The sequence below is a fragment of the Parasteatoda tepidariorum genome, chromosome 4 (genome assembly GCF_043381705.1).
Source record: "Parasteatoda tepidariorum isolate YZ-2023 chromosome 4, CAS_Ptep_4.0, whole genome shotgun sequence".
In the NCBI taxonomy this organism is placed as follows: domain Eukaryota; kingdom Metazoa; phylum Arthropoda; class Arachnida; order Araneae; family Theridiidae; genus Parasteatoda; species Parasteatoda tepidariorum.
In genome coordinates, this window is record NC_092207.1 from 1 (window position 1) to 15,560 (window position 15,560).

General features: G+C 27.9%; 1 long non-coding RNA gene across 2 annotated transcripts; it reads left to right on the forward strand.

Moving 5' to 3' along the window:
• Positions 1-561: 561 nt before the first annotated feature.
• On the forward strand, positions 562-15,330 carry LOC110281900 (uncharacterized). 2 transcript variants are annotated; one of them, XR_006227395.2, is made up of 6 exons: positions 562-1,669; positions 3,124-3,226; positions 5,914-6,055; positions 10,924-11,052; positions 12,098-12,148; positions 15,105-15,330. It is a non-coding gene; the product is annotated as an uncharacterized lncRNA (long non-coding RNA). The 2 variants fall into 2 exon arrangements; XR_006227396.2 differs by lacking the exon at positions 10,924-11,052 and adding an exon at positions 11,939-12,017.
• Positions 15,331-15,560: the final 230 nt, after the last annotated feature.

A 15,560-nucleotide genomic window follows, 5' to 3' on the forward strand; every position in this document is an offset into this window, starting at 1 on the left:
GTTCCTTCACTGGTTGGTGTACCCTATATAGGATTACTTAAAGTCCCAGTTCACCTGAACCAGAAAAATATGACAAATAAATTAAATTTCATGAACACCGTTTTTATGTTAGAACTAATTTGCAAGATTTACTCTCCTGATGACCTGTTGGAGAACAATGTCCAACACCATGTATAGTACCGACAGTACTCCAAGAAACTAAGACAAAAATTAAAGTATAAAAACAAAATTGTAAGCTAAATAAAAGTCATTTGACCTCACTAAGCAAAGTACCAAGCAGAAGTAGCAAATTGCTGTAATTTTTTATACCTTATAATTTTTACATTTTTTTAAATCTTAATAACTGTACCAAATGTTTGTTTGAAAGTAGTAAAAAGAAGTTTATGAAAATTCTATCTGGAGTCTATGTCCAATTTTTTTTTCTGTAAATGAGCATGTGTCAGTATCTGGCCAGTCTCAAGTGTCTATTTTCTTCAACAGCTGAGTTAGAAAAAATATTTTCTGACTTTGGATTCGTTCAATCCAAGCTGTGCTGCTGACGGCCTAAACGTGGGTGGTTAACCACGAAAAAAAATCTGCAGAAATCAAAAATCATAAATCTGAAGGAGGAAAAAATTATGGCTTTTGAGAATATCTGCAATAATCTGCTTAAAACAAAATTGTCTAGAGCTATGAAATTTTGTTGTTTGCAATTAATCTACGATAATTTTTCTACTTTTTGCGCAATTTTAGAAGGAATTAATAAAAATCCAAAACAATTTGATTGAAACGACTATATTCTTGTATGGAAATACTGTATTGTTTTTATGGAAATTAAATCATCATGAAAATTAAATAAATGCTGAACATTTTGTTCTTTCATAAACAACACATCTTACCAAGAAATTAACAAAGAGGAATTTCATTTTTTTTTCTAGCTTTCAGAAAATTAACTTTCTCTCTTTATAATGTAAACTTAAGTCTGTAATTTCGTGAGGGAAAGTTTTTAGTGCTTCACGTATAGGATGCTAAGAAGGCAATAAGAGACTAATTTAACTTTAAGTTGCAACGTTGGAACAATTTTATTATTTTATATTGAAGTATAAAGTTTCAATTTTATATATAGTACTGATATCTAAATGTTACTTTTTTTTAATTTAATTATAAATTCATGCATAATTTTATTAATATTACATACCTGTGTAGAATTAAGCTGTATGTGCCTCTTAAAATTGTGCTGAATAAGTTTTCTTAAACGTCAACTAGTAAATATTTTTGTGTTTATTTATTTTTATTTTTTTTTTAAATTTATTTTTTAAACCCTGAGCATATTCATAATTACACAAATATGCATTTAAAAATTGGAAGACAGTGTCTACTAGCATCGAATGATTGCTTCCCTTTTTGATAAAAGTGGGCTTTTTCTAAATTAATACAGTTATAAGTACAAAAGAAAAAGTTTTAGTAAAATGATTCACTGTTTACTTTGTTAATACTTATTTTATATAAGTATTTAATTTATTTTGTGTAATTGGAAAATGTTAATTCAAAAACTTTTGTTGTTAAGCTTTGTGTTTTTTATGTTATTAATAATCTGTTTGTGAAATACTTTTTACTTTAATTTAGTATTGATGCAATTGCCCCTACCTTGATGATGAAAATGCTTACAAAAATTAATAACTTACCAAAGGTAAGGGGTCTTTTATACTTCAGATCTTATTGAAGGAGACAAATGAATATGTTTCATTTCTTTTAAATTTTAGGTGCATTCCAGCTACAAAAAACTAAGCAAGTCTGAAATTGAAAATATTATTGGATGTATACGGAATGCCATAAATTCCATGCATGTCTTATACATTATTTAGATAATGATTCACATTTTAATAAACATGTGATCCTTCATTTTATGTGCAACAAAAACACTATGGAATTAATAGGGTTATCTTGGAGTTGAATTTTATTGCAATTTTTATAAATCACTTAGAAACATTAGTAAAGTCTATCATATAAAAATAAAGAAACTTTAAATTTATTCCCTTAAATGTTTTTATATTTCTAAGAGTTTTTTTTCAGTTAGCACAAAAACTTAGAGAGTGCAATACAAATGTTAGAGAGTATAGAGTGATATGAATATTGTTTGTTTGTAAAGTGCAAAAGATAACTTTTTAAACTTCATGCCTATGCAGAAATGCTATCATACACTTATTACATAATGACTAAAATATTTCAGAAGCTCTTAGCGATATGTTATCTAAAACAAAAAGAAGAAGAAATATGTGAAAAATCTTAAGTTGAAATTAAATATATTTAAAGCATAAAAAAATATTAGATAAAAGAGGAAAATTTTCTAAATTACTTAGTTTTTAAAATAAAAGAGAAAGAAAAAAATTCCCATTTAAAAGAGAAAAAGTAAAATTACGAAATTTATTCAATAATTTGTGTATAAAAATATCCAGATGGAAAAAAAAGAAAATATAAATAATTTTAAAAGAAATACAAAAATGGCTGAATAATATTAAAGTTGACTTTTAATTAAAGAAATTAAATGTTAACTGAAAAAGTGGATGGAGAATTTGTCTTTCTTCGTTCATTAAGCTTTTGAAATTAAATTTATTTTTTTTCTGACGTTTAAAAAGCCACATAATATTTTTTGGCATTTCTGTTTTAAATCAGAGTGCAAATATTATTCTTATGTGAATTTCATGGCTGTTGTAGATTCTTGTATGTCGCAATTTAAAACATTTTAAGAAAAGGTAGATTTTTCAAATTATTTTGCCAAAAATCGACCTGAGGAAAATGAGATGCATTGTGTAATAAATTGTGTGAATTTCATGATGAGAAAAAAAACAGGATGTTTAACACTTTATTTTGTACAATTTAGTTAATAGAATGTCTTAATTTGTAAAAATACTGCAAATATCAGAAAACAATCTTAACATATTGTGTCATGAAAAATTAATTATTATTCGAAAATTTTTCTTTCTCTTACTTTTAAGAGTTTCAATATTTATTTCACATTAAATTTGATGTCTCTAACTGCAACTGTTTGCACTCACTCCACCCATAAAATTCTTGTGTGGATTATCAGTTTCATTTTGCTGTTAATTTTCTTTTCCTGTTTTAAAATTATCAATATTTTTTTAGACTTTAAAAAGCCCTTAGCAAGAGAGTGTTTCTTCCTCTTAAGATGGGAGTAAAAGGGATTCCTCTCTGTTTCATGCAGTGGGAAAAATTCTTTACCCAAAGAGTAAGTTTTGTTTATTTCCTATGGGATTCAATATTGATTTTGGCACTTGCTAAATAATTTAGATGATGTTGTTTATTTTATTTAGGTGATGCTTCAAATAAGTCAAATCACAACGTACTTCCTACTTGTCTAAAAATGTTTGAGAAGAATCCTTTCATTTCTAATCCTGAAGTAAACAATTCTGAAATAAATACTCAATTCAAATCTAAACTGCTTTCAAGTCTAAGCCACACTCCAAATTCTTAACACGTTTTGTTTCACGCAAAAAGTAGTGTAAAAGGTTTTATTGATATCAGACATAGACTTCAGGAATTGAAACCATGATAGCCTGGTTGGTTTGGCACTGCACTCAATTTCATGAGAATGGGAGTCCGAATCCAGCCTGCCGAAGACTCTCTGTATTGTAAATGGTGACTGGTGTTCGTTAAGTCTGCCAGGTCACAAAGTCTTCCATGTCCCAATAACAAATTATACCTCTGGGGGTTTTGGAAAGGAGATTGATCATTCTATGATTCTGGTCAAAATTAGGATATGTGAATAAATGGAAGGTTGTATGAATGGATTCGCCTTATAAACAGGTGTGACAGAAGTTGAATTCTTGGCTATAGATGGCCCACTGAAAAACAAGAGCAATTGCATCACTGAGTGCCTTAATGGCCAACGACAACAACAACATGGAATTTTTTTAACAATTTACAATGAGAACTAATAAAAAGTGAATAATTCATTTGTTTTACCATTCATTTGTTATAAATTTTTTAATGCATATATAAGCCTTTAAATGCTCTAACTGTCATTATTGTATCATGAAAATGATTTGTCATCTCCCACTGTTACATCTGATTTCGAATTGGTACTAGTGTTACCATTTTCCCATGTGATGTCATCTTTTGTATCTTACAATGCATTTGTTATGTGAGATTTGTTTAAGACAATGTATTATACTCTATCTGTAAGCTTTTTCACTCCCAACAGGTATCCATTCTGATTTTTTGACTCACAAATTTTTGCGCTTTTGATTCTAAGCTACTGTTTAAAGTCGAATATATTTAACTTATAATATACTGTACTCAACTATAAAATTGACACTCAAAATGGTGACCCGTTCGCATGGTCTAAATTAAATTGCACTTCTGAGCAAGAAATCGCTGCATTGTAAATATATAGAATTACAGTAAATATTTACTCATAAATGCAGAACTTATTTTGGCAAAAATTTTATTCTTTTATGCTAGTTATGATATATTTCCGCTAAATAACGTATGTCCAGAATCTTAAATCTGAGCAAAAATAAAGTAAAAAAGAATACATGATTTATCTCCAAAATAAATTATTTATTACAACACCTTTTAAAATGATTGAGTACAATTTTTAAACATGAAAAATATGATTCATGAAAGAAATGTACTAAGGTTATTAATGTATCGCACACAGAAGACTGCACAAGAATGCATTACACATTTTTAAATCTTAATAATGAAGAGTAATTTAAATTCCACCATCCTTTTTTTTTCCCATAGAATACGTTGTGGGATTTATTTATCGACTATGTCTACCGTCATCCATCAAAACTTACCTCATGATAGAGTCAAGTTAACATGTCTTATATAATAGTGAATTGGTATTTAATATTTATAGTGGTACTTACGCCACATTATTCCCCTTCCGGAATTTTATCTGTGATAGAATTCGATGAACGACTACCACTAGTTGATTCATGCTGTTTATTTATTTATAACATTTTTGCTCGTTATATTTTTTTTTCCCTTCATTTTTTTTTTTCGTTTATAGCATTTTGCTCCTATTTTTCTATATTGATTATTACCGGGAGACTTTATTTACTTCACCGGATCTTTTTTTTTCTTTGAGCTGTTTATATTAAGCAAATCAACTGTTTTAATGTGGACCATCCATCTTGTCACCATTGAGGGGAATTAATTATCGACTATTGTCAACCTTCATCTATCAAAAGGTACCTCAAGATAGAATCAAGTTAACATGTCTTATATAATAGTGAATTCGTATTTAATATTCATAGTGGTAGTTATGCCACAACGTCTAATTTAAGAAATGATGATTCTTTCGTACTTTTATGTGGAATTCAATATGTTCTATGTTCATTTGCCCTAATGTCAAAAGAATAGGTGGACTTCCATGAAACTTTTGCTATCCATTGAATTTTTGCCTATGAAAAAATTTTTGTTTTGAAAGAGCAAAAGTATTTAACTCCTGTTTTTGACGTGGTTTTCTTACAAAAAATTAAACAAAAATTTCATGTTATATTGGAATGAATAATTCAACATTTATCAAAAGTAAGATTAACTTTCATATTGAAAATATACCAAAATGTTGCATTTATATGAAAACATCTGATATTTTTGTTGTTTTTGAAAATATTATGATTTTTACTACTACTGAGTGCTTTCATCTTTTCATTATTTTAAAACCAAATGTTTAAAAGAGCAAAAATGTTTAGCACCTGTATTTGATGTGATTTTCGTATAAAAAATTAAACAAAAATTTCATATCATGTTGGAATCAACAGTTCAATTCAGATTTTCTAACTCACGTTAAAATAACATTGTGTCTATGAAATAGATGTATTGGTAGCAGTAATGACTGTATTTAATAATTATAGCCTTAATTCATTTACTGGTGTTTTATAATCTTGTATTGTATATTTTTAGGAGGTGTTTTATACGACATCAATTTCTGCAGAATCTTTTACTTTGCTTTTGAAAGAGAATTCCCTTTGTTGATGACATTGAAGCTAACTTTGAATGTGCACTTTGGTTAAGTGATGCTGATTATGTGAGTGCTCCATGGATTGTATGTATCTTTTTTGAAACTGCTAATAATATAATTAAAAATTTTGAGAAATAGTGATCAAAGCTCTTATGTATCTTTCAGTTCACAAATGTTTGAGAACAATAACCCCCAAAATAATTCTCTTCTGAAAGCCAATCACTCTGTTTTTATAGTTACATTTGCTTAAATTTCAATGGAGTGCCCATTAGTTTTTCCAAACTTTCTTCTACTCAATTTTTGCTTTAACAATTACTACTCAATTAACAATTACTAATGCTCTACTCAATTTTAACTTTACTCATTTAGAAAGTAATGTAAGAATTTCAATACCCAAAGGCTCTGTGATTGAGGAGTTTTTCTAATGTTATTTGTTCATTAAAGAAACCATTTCGTAGAAACTTTCTTGACAAATTCTTGTTTCTTAATCAATATGTTTCCTGTTAAAAAAAATCTGCTACTGAAAGTCATGTGACATTTGATTTATTTGCAGTACTCCACTCCCTAATTTTGGAATCACTTGTTTCTGTTGAATTTTTTTTTCTGCGTTATTTAATATAGTTAAGGAAAATCTCTGAGCAGTATAATAAGGAGTTTTTAAAGTCACATATTCATATGTCTGATGATATGCATTACATTTTTCTTCCTTTTAAAAATCATCAAATTGGTCTTAGAGTTATTAAATTTAATTTAATCGTTATTTTCTGAAGAGAAACTTATCTTGATCATAAAAAATCATGTCATATCAAATCATATCACAATCAGAACTTATCATGAAACTAATCACATAAAAATTATAATTTCTTGCTGCCATGTACTCTTCTGTCTGAAGACTAAATAATCTTTGCCCTTTTTTTAAGAAAATTTCAAAATATTTAGCGAACAACTAATCTTAATATTTACTTTATTTATTCATTTCTTTTCTTTTTGGGGGGGAGGGTTTCTCAATTAAACTCATTTATGTAATTTTGAAAAGTTAGCTGAAAATTCCTTTTTTCCATTTTCGGAAGTTATCATAACTATACTGTCTACCTTCAATATGAATTCAGAAAACTAAATCATTTATATTTATTTAAATGTAAAGAGATTTTTAACTTATCAAATAGAAGGATTTTTTTTGTTCTGACCTGGCATCACCATAACATTGCATTAGTCACATGTCAGCTGATAACAGAAGGAAACTCATTTTATTTCTATCAATCTATCTTCTTTGTAATTTCTCTATATATTTAAAAATAACTCATCTCCTCATGTAAGTTACTAATAATCAGAGTTAGTCTTATTCCTTCAATTTATGAATCCCCGTGGCAGAATCACGGCGACATTGTCGCAGAATATTAGAGTTATTGCAGAAAGAATTTTCTTTTAGGAATTAGAGAATTCGGTTTTTCAGAAGCAGTAAAGAATTTTGGTTATCTGCAGAAATTTTTTATCTCTAAAATTATGTGTAGAAGATGCCTTTTTCGCACATCAGAGGGAAAAGAAATGTTCGTGATTTTTCTATTCTTATTTGAGAAGAATGAAAAATATAGAATAAGGAAGTTGAAAAAAGTTTCCTGCAGAAATGTTGAAAGATTTCTTCTCCTCCAGAAATCATTCTTTGACTCGCCCATTTTGCGTTGATATTCTCGTTAATCCATGAAGTATTTTAATCGTTCTTTAAGGCAGTTATTGCTTCAAATTTTTGCTCATTTTTTTCAAAATCCCGATGTCCTTCATTGCTTAGCTTTATTTATATTCGCGTGAGTTTTTGAAATATACCGATATTATTACGGCACGCGAAATTCGAATCACAGATTCAAGAAATTATTATTTGACGGGGTCGTTTTGCGCCGATATTTTCGTTAATCTACGCGGTATATTTAATTCGCGTGAATTCGCCATCGACCTTTTATTTTGGTAATCACTGCTACGGATTGCACGATTTTTAATATATATACAGGGTGATTCTAAAAAGATGGGCAAAATTTTAGGAAGTGATAGTACACACCCAAGCAAACAACTTTTATCAGAGAATGCATGGTCGAAAACAAAAAGCAAAGGTGCTGGCGCATTTGGAAAGTTTGATGCATTTAGTTCCAGCAGAACGCAGCACCAGCTCGTTACGTACGAGAAGTGCGAAACTATCTGGGCGTAACCTTTCCTATACTGTATATGTTCCTATAGCTTGGCTACCGTGCTCGCCTGATCTTTCATGTCTCGATTTTTGTGGGGACAGCTGAAGGCTCTTATGTATAAGACTCCCATTGAATCTGCAGAACTTGTCGCCAAGCTTTCGGCCGCTGCAGGGGAAGTTCGTGATATTCCTTTTGTGTTTCTCAGAATGTTCGCCTATCTTTTCTTTGCCGTTGTACTGCTTGCATAGCTGTTGCCGACCACTGTTTTGAACACTTATTGTAATCACATGCCATTAAATTTGCTTTTATAACTTAACTTCATCGCTCTTTGCGTGTTTTTGCCTCATATAAGAACATAAACTTTGACGCCCTCTAGCGGTTTTGCGTTTTGTTTTCGACCCTGCATTCTTTGATAAAAATTGTTTGTTTGGGTGTGTACTATCAGTTCCTAAAATTTTGCCCATCTTTTTAGAATCACCCTGTTTATATATATATATATATATATATTTTTTTTTTTGATGTCATGATTTACGAAAAGCGAAAAAGGAAATTATTAGTGTGTTTTCTTGTTTAGTAAAATGAGAGAATCTCGCCCATGATATTAGAATTAAAAAAAAATTTTGCATATTCATTTAAAATTAAATGCAAGTTTATTTTATTCAAATAGGTTTTCTTTTTCTTCTTCTTTTTTTTGTAAACACAGCGTTTTTGTTACTTTAAATTTAGTTTGTAACATGTATATTTCTTATTATTAAAAGCATCTTGCAGAAAGATATTAGTGCTAGAGAGGTTTGTCGCAGAATGCCCAAAACAATTCTGCACAGGGTTATGAACTATACTATGTGCTTTGCATTCACATTGTTTTCAAATTACATATCATGATTTTTATTCTAGCAAATTTAGGAATTCATTGTGATTTGTACTTACATTATCCACAATGCATTTCATTTTGACATGAATTACAAATAGAACACATCATGCTTGAGAATATATCAATCAGTGATATAGCTGATTATAGAAAACCATAATGAAGATTAAATAGGTTTTAAATGAAATCTTTCGCAACATACTGAGGGTCAGTTGCCAATATATTGCCAACTGACAGGGAGATTAAATTACAGAGTATGTCATATAATTTGAATCAAGATAATTGATTTTTTTTTTTTATAATCAGGCATCTCCTGTTGTAAATGTTTTTATTAACCTCAATGTGAAAATAAATAAAATCCTTTTTTTTAAAATATTTTCCTACATTTAAAAAAGTAATTAGATTTAGTTTGTTAATATATACACACTACCCTAAAATAATAGTAGAGACACTTTCAGTTTTTGACATTTTTTAAAATTTCTCAATTTCAAAATTTCTCAGAAAACTATTTATTAACTTTAGAGGTGTTTAGTTTGTGCGATTTTTCTTACTTAGCAATAAAGGTTAATGCTTTCAGAGATTTGAGTGACTGACAATAAATTACAAAAGAAATCAAGTATTTTTAAACATCCTATGACAGATAATCAAGAACTAAGCTTGTAACTTGTATCAATTACTTTGATTGATATTTTACTTTGAAATAGCAACACAAAATTTTCTAAACTTAGCTTAAATATTTCTGGAAATATGGACAATTTTATAAAAAATATATGTTTTTGTTTTACGTTATTAACTTTAAGATTATAATATAAAATTAAGCAAATTTTTTGGAACATTTTAAAATTTATTAAAAAATTATAGTTTTAAAATTTGAAATAAGTTTGACAAAAACTGCATAAAATATGAGTTTATAGTTTGACAAAAACTGCATAAAATATGAGTTTATGAAGTTATTTTTTTATACTGTAATTTTGTAAGGAATTGTATTTAGCTACTAAGGAAAAGAGTTTTTCAATATCTTAAAAATTTAAGACGTTTCAACCAATTTTCTAAATAATTTTTGTACTTTTTTAAAAAAAATCACAAAACGATTAGGATTTTTCACAAATTTCATTTTGAAGTCGCTGCTGTTTTTGCCAGTGACATTTTTAATAAATCTTGTTTCATAATACAAAATGAAACTTGTAGAAAAACCCTTATCGTTTTCAGCTTACTTTTAAAAAGTACAAAAACTACTTGTACTTTTTATAAATAAATTATTCTTGTATTATTATTCTTGTTCAAAATTGCCTGAAACTTTTTAAATTTTTAAGATATTCAAATCAGAATATTTTCATTAGTTGCCAAGTACAATTCACTACAAAATTCTGAAATTTTTTTTTAAAAAATTTCTGTGCACGCACAGTATAAAAAAACTACTTTAAGTACTCATATCTTAAGCAGTTTTTATGGAAGTTTTTTAAAATATTAAATCAATAGTTTTGTAGATAATCTGAAATATCTTTAAAAATTTTGTTTACTTTTGTAAAATATTTTTAAAGTTACAGCAAAAAAACATGGGACAAAGAAAAAAGTTTTTTATAATCTCCATAAATATTTAGCATAATATAAATAATAATAACCAAAATCATCAATACAAATTAAAAGCTTTTTAATTGATTTCCTGGCATAGGGTGATCAAAAATACTATTTTTCTTTTTGTAATTTATTGTTGGTGTCTCAAACTTCTGAAAGCTTTAAACTTTATTGCTGAGTATGAAAAATTTAATGAACTAAAAAACCCTGAAGTTACTGAATAATGCTCTAAGTATTTCTTCAGAAATTTTAAAAAAAATACCAAAAATTGAAAGTGAAAAAACTAAAAACTCTTCCATTACTGTAGGATTGTTTATATATATTTGTTTCAGAGTTGTGACACAATGAATGATTATATGGTGTCTTTGGCATCTAGAGGTCTGATGTTCAATTTATTCTCTGTGAATAATAGAAGGTGAAGAGGACTGCGCAAACCTCAGTTTTATGAAAGTTTTTCTAAGGTGTAAATGAAGATTCTTTGCCAAAATTAATATTATGTAATTTTACATCTGCTTTCATTTTTTTGTTTTTTATTAATTTATTTATTATTATTATTTTTTTACCTTACAGCAAAGGCGGTTGCAAAAATCTCTGTAGCATGCTTTTAGAGGCGAAACTTTATTTTGATAGATACCGCCCCCCCCCCCTTTTTTTTTCCTTCCAGGAATGAAAAATTAGAAACCCGAAGTGCTTCCAAAGGCTGTCCCTCTTAATATAAAATATCTGAACTTCACTGTACTTATTTGAGTGGTTGAAGGTTAATTGTTGTTTTGTAATATGAATTTTGTTATTTTTGTTTTCATAATATTACAGTCAATGCTTCCTTGCTTGAAAATATTCATTAAATTCTATGAAAATAGTTTTTTTTTTCCTTGGAAAAAAAATTATAGTCTTATTTTTTCTACTACTAAAACAGATACTATGTCATACTGCCTCAATTCAGAAGGAACCTAAGCTCATTTCAAAAGCTACTAAATCTTCAGGACAATATAGTTGGTATAAAATTTGTATGGCCATAAATAACATCATTTTTTTATAAAGTTTCATTATGCTCAAAATCTTTTAAAATATTTTTACTATATCTTGAAATTCTCAGAGAAAATATTTCTGGAGTTAATTTTCATTATAAGGAAGCATTGATCTTTCTGGAAAGCTTTAACTTTTTTAGACTTGTGAAGTTAATGCTAGATTCCTAGATCCAGCTAAAATATTCAAAATTTACATTTATTTGTTTTTAAAACGGGTATTTATGGTTATGAAATGTTGGTAACTTTTTAATTTGTATTTTGTTAGACAACTTGGATTTTTTGCAGCCTATGAATTAAGTGTTTTATATGTTCTTTTCAGGTTTTTCTCTTAGTATGAGACAGCTACAATTTGACTTAGTTCCTTATCTTTCAAAATTCCAATTGAAAGATTTAAACTGGTATTAAAACTTTAATATTGTATTTGAAGAAAAAAAATTATAGATAAAAAAGAATTATTTAATTTCTTTTTTTAACTTAGGTAGCACTAAGGAAAGAATTAGGAAATATGAAAATAAAAAAAGTTTTTTAGGTAATTAATTATCATTTTATGTTCTAATTTTTTAATTTTAAAACCTTGTAGTGATACAATCTGCTAATTAAGTCAATTATTCTTTGGAACAATTAAATTCTCTTCAATTTGGTTTTTATTGTTATTTATTTAGTTTTAAAACATATCAATTATATTTTTTTAACAAAAATTTAAAATATGTTTTGAAAAAATATGCATTACTAGTTATTTTTACATCTAAAAATATTTAGACTTGTCTTAAAGGTGAACACATATGATTGCTATTACTTTGTACTTGCATATTTACTATCTTTCTTTTATTCTCTAATGTAGTGTATTTGCTTGTTAGACCTTGTAAAATATTATCTTTTTTAAGGAATTTTGTTTTTAGTTACTTTTTTTCTCTCAATTTGATGGACTAGATATATCTGTCAATACACTGTCAGGAAAATGTTTTACAAATATGGAAAATGATATCTTCTGAAACACAGTACCTCGAATTTGGATTATAAAGGAAGTTCTGTGCAAAAATTGTGCTTACCATTACGAGGGTTGGTTAGTCCCAATGTTTGATCCAGGAGTTGTCTTCTGGGTTGGGTTCAAAATTTACAAGAAAACGTAGTTAAGCATTGATGGTTGTAAACCTGAAACTGAGTTGACTGCTCAATGTCAGTTATAAAATAAAACAAGAAGTTGTGCTAAAGATAAATGTGTCGAGATAATACTATCTTTATTGAGAGAAGAGGATTGTACTATTCTTTTACTCAATGTTGCACTAATCTCAGAATCCCTTAACATTAAATTTTTCAGCAACAGATTCATTCGAAATCTTGGCTTTTCTTTGATCTTGTCATTGAATATGAATCTCTAAATATTTTTTTAAAAATATTTGCACAATTTATTCACAACTATTCTTTCTAAAGAGTGATTACCATCAACGGGCACCAAAACAAATGTTGAAAAATAGCATCACGCTCCTGTGCTGTTCTCAGAGGGGCCAACCATTACAATTTCTCCATAATTATTACAATTTTGTACACAAAATAAGGGTCTAAATTATGGTTTTTAAGAATTTTCATAGCAATCTATTTAAATATGTTATTTTTCTTAACTACCAAGAGTAAAGAATTTTTGCATTTTGCAACTAATCTACGATAATTCTTTTTTACTCCTTGGAACCATTTCTAAAACAATACAAACATTAAAAAGTGTAGACTGTATAGGAAAACAAACGAACTTACACTCAAGTCTGAAATGCTGTGAGAAAATATTTTTAGTGATTTAAATGTAGTTGTCTGAAAAGGTAATAAGGGTTCGTTCTAATTTAACCAAAAATGAAAACATTGATTCCAAATAATCTATACAATTTTATCTGTTTTACAATTAAGTATAAAATTTCAGTGTCGTATATTTTTTAATTTGCCAAGGTATTGATTTTTTTTAATTTCATTTTATAGTAAATATATACCTAATTATACTAATTTTTTATGAATATATAGAATTTATTAATATATACATATTAGAATTGCGCTACTTGTGAATGCTAATTTGTATTGAATTCTATGTTGTTGTAAGGTTGAACTGTATTGTTCTAATGGAAATTAAATCATCATGAAAATAGAATAAATGCTGAGCATTGTGCTCTTTCATAAAAGATGCATCCTTTCAAGAAAAAAAATATTATTGTCATTTCAACACTCCCCGCTACCCCAGAAAAGACGTTCCAATCCTCCGTTCTAAAATTACATTATTTTTAATGCCAGCTTGGTGAGTCATTCCCCACATGTTAGCTAGTTTAGAAAATTTAATTTTGTTCTTGATACTTAATTTTAATCTTCTTAAGCATTTCAATCTGTTTTATGTTTTATCTTCACAAGCATTTTAATCTATTTTATGCAATGTATTCCTTCATTTAAAAGTGATTGGTTATTACTTTTGTATTTTTGATGCTGGCATTCCAGTACAATTTATAAATTGTCTAAAGTAAGAACTCCGCTGGCATTTCGTCTGGACTATGGTAATTATAATATGGAATTATGGTAGATATGACTATTCTAAGTAGGGGTGTGGGGTCACTGTTTAGGACAGGTTTTGGCTCGTGTCAGCAAGAGAAAGGGAATCTTTTTCTTCAGTCTATTGTGTTAGCCCTCACGTGAAGAGGAGTTACCCTCCCTGAAATGCGTTATTCTGTTTCCATAGCAGCAAACGGCTTCATATTTTGTAGCGGGTGGGGGGGAGTTCTTACCTCAGACAAACTATATAGACCTAACAGCACAATCTTCATATTCTAACCTTCATTTAGGATTCCACTGAGAATATTCCAAAAATTAGGCATAGTCTTACATATACCAAGCAAAAATTGTGTGTTAGATATAAAATTTAACACAAAATCATATTTTATGTAAATTTCAGAAATTCAACAATTAAATAAAAAAAAACATTCTTAATTTTTTAAAATTTTATTTATAATATATTCAAATGAATTAGAGAAAATTAATTAAAATTTTCATCATGGTTTCATTTCTGCTGATTTCAATATTTAAAAATACAATCTGAGTTAACTTTTAGGAAATCTTCAATTATGCTTGGGAAATAACACCTACTCTTACTGCGAATAATTCTGTCTGTTCCTCCAAAAATATTCTTTTCTCTTTTTTAAGTTTTATAACATAAAATTGAAGCAACAGGAAAGTGCAAGTTATATAGAATTATCTGAAAATTTTATTTAACTTTGGTTTATACTAATGACTTTTTAATACTTTGTAGTACTCTGGCAATCCACTTTTTTTTATTTGATGAGAAACAAACAAAAGTTTAAGTATGCTTTTTTTTAATGAAACTTATTTATATTTTTCAAAAAGGATGAGAAAAATCTTTCTCTATTTTTTGATCTTTATTTTAACCATTATTGATTTAATGATTACCTACTTGCTTTTATTCTTGTAAAATTTCAAATTTTTAACTATTAATGGCCTAGTGGAAAAGATGTTGAACGAAAAAAACCACTTTTGTTTTGAAGCGGAAGAGAGTGACTCAATTGATGAAGGGAACAATTCAATTATTGCAAGATAGATTGCCTGATGAAAAGATAGAAGAACCCAACTTTTGACCACGGATTGTGTATTGTGAAATATTTATATAATGAAGATATTTATTAAATGTTTGATTTCTTTTTTACTTGAATTAAAGTCTTTTTCTATTAATGGCTGATTGTTTTTTTTTTAATTGATTCAGTTTCTTTGTATGAGTGTTATGCTTTGCTCATTTTAATTTATTGTGTGAGTAACTCATCATTTTTAAATTCATCCCTTTTATTGTTACAAAAGGATACAAAAATGATCATTTGTTTCTGGGTTTTAAAAAAAGGTTTTTATACCATGGAGGTTGAGGATGTCTTAAACTGATTTTTGACAATACACTTGAGATTTTCTTC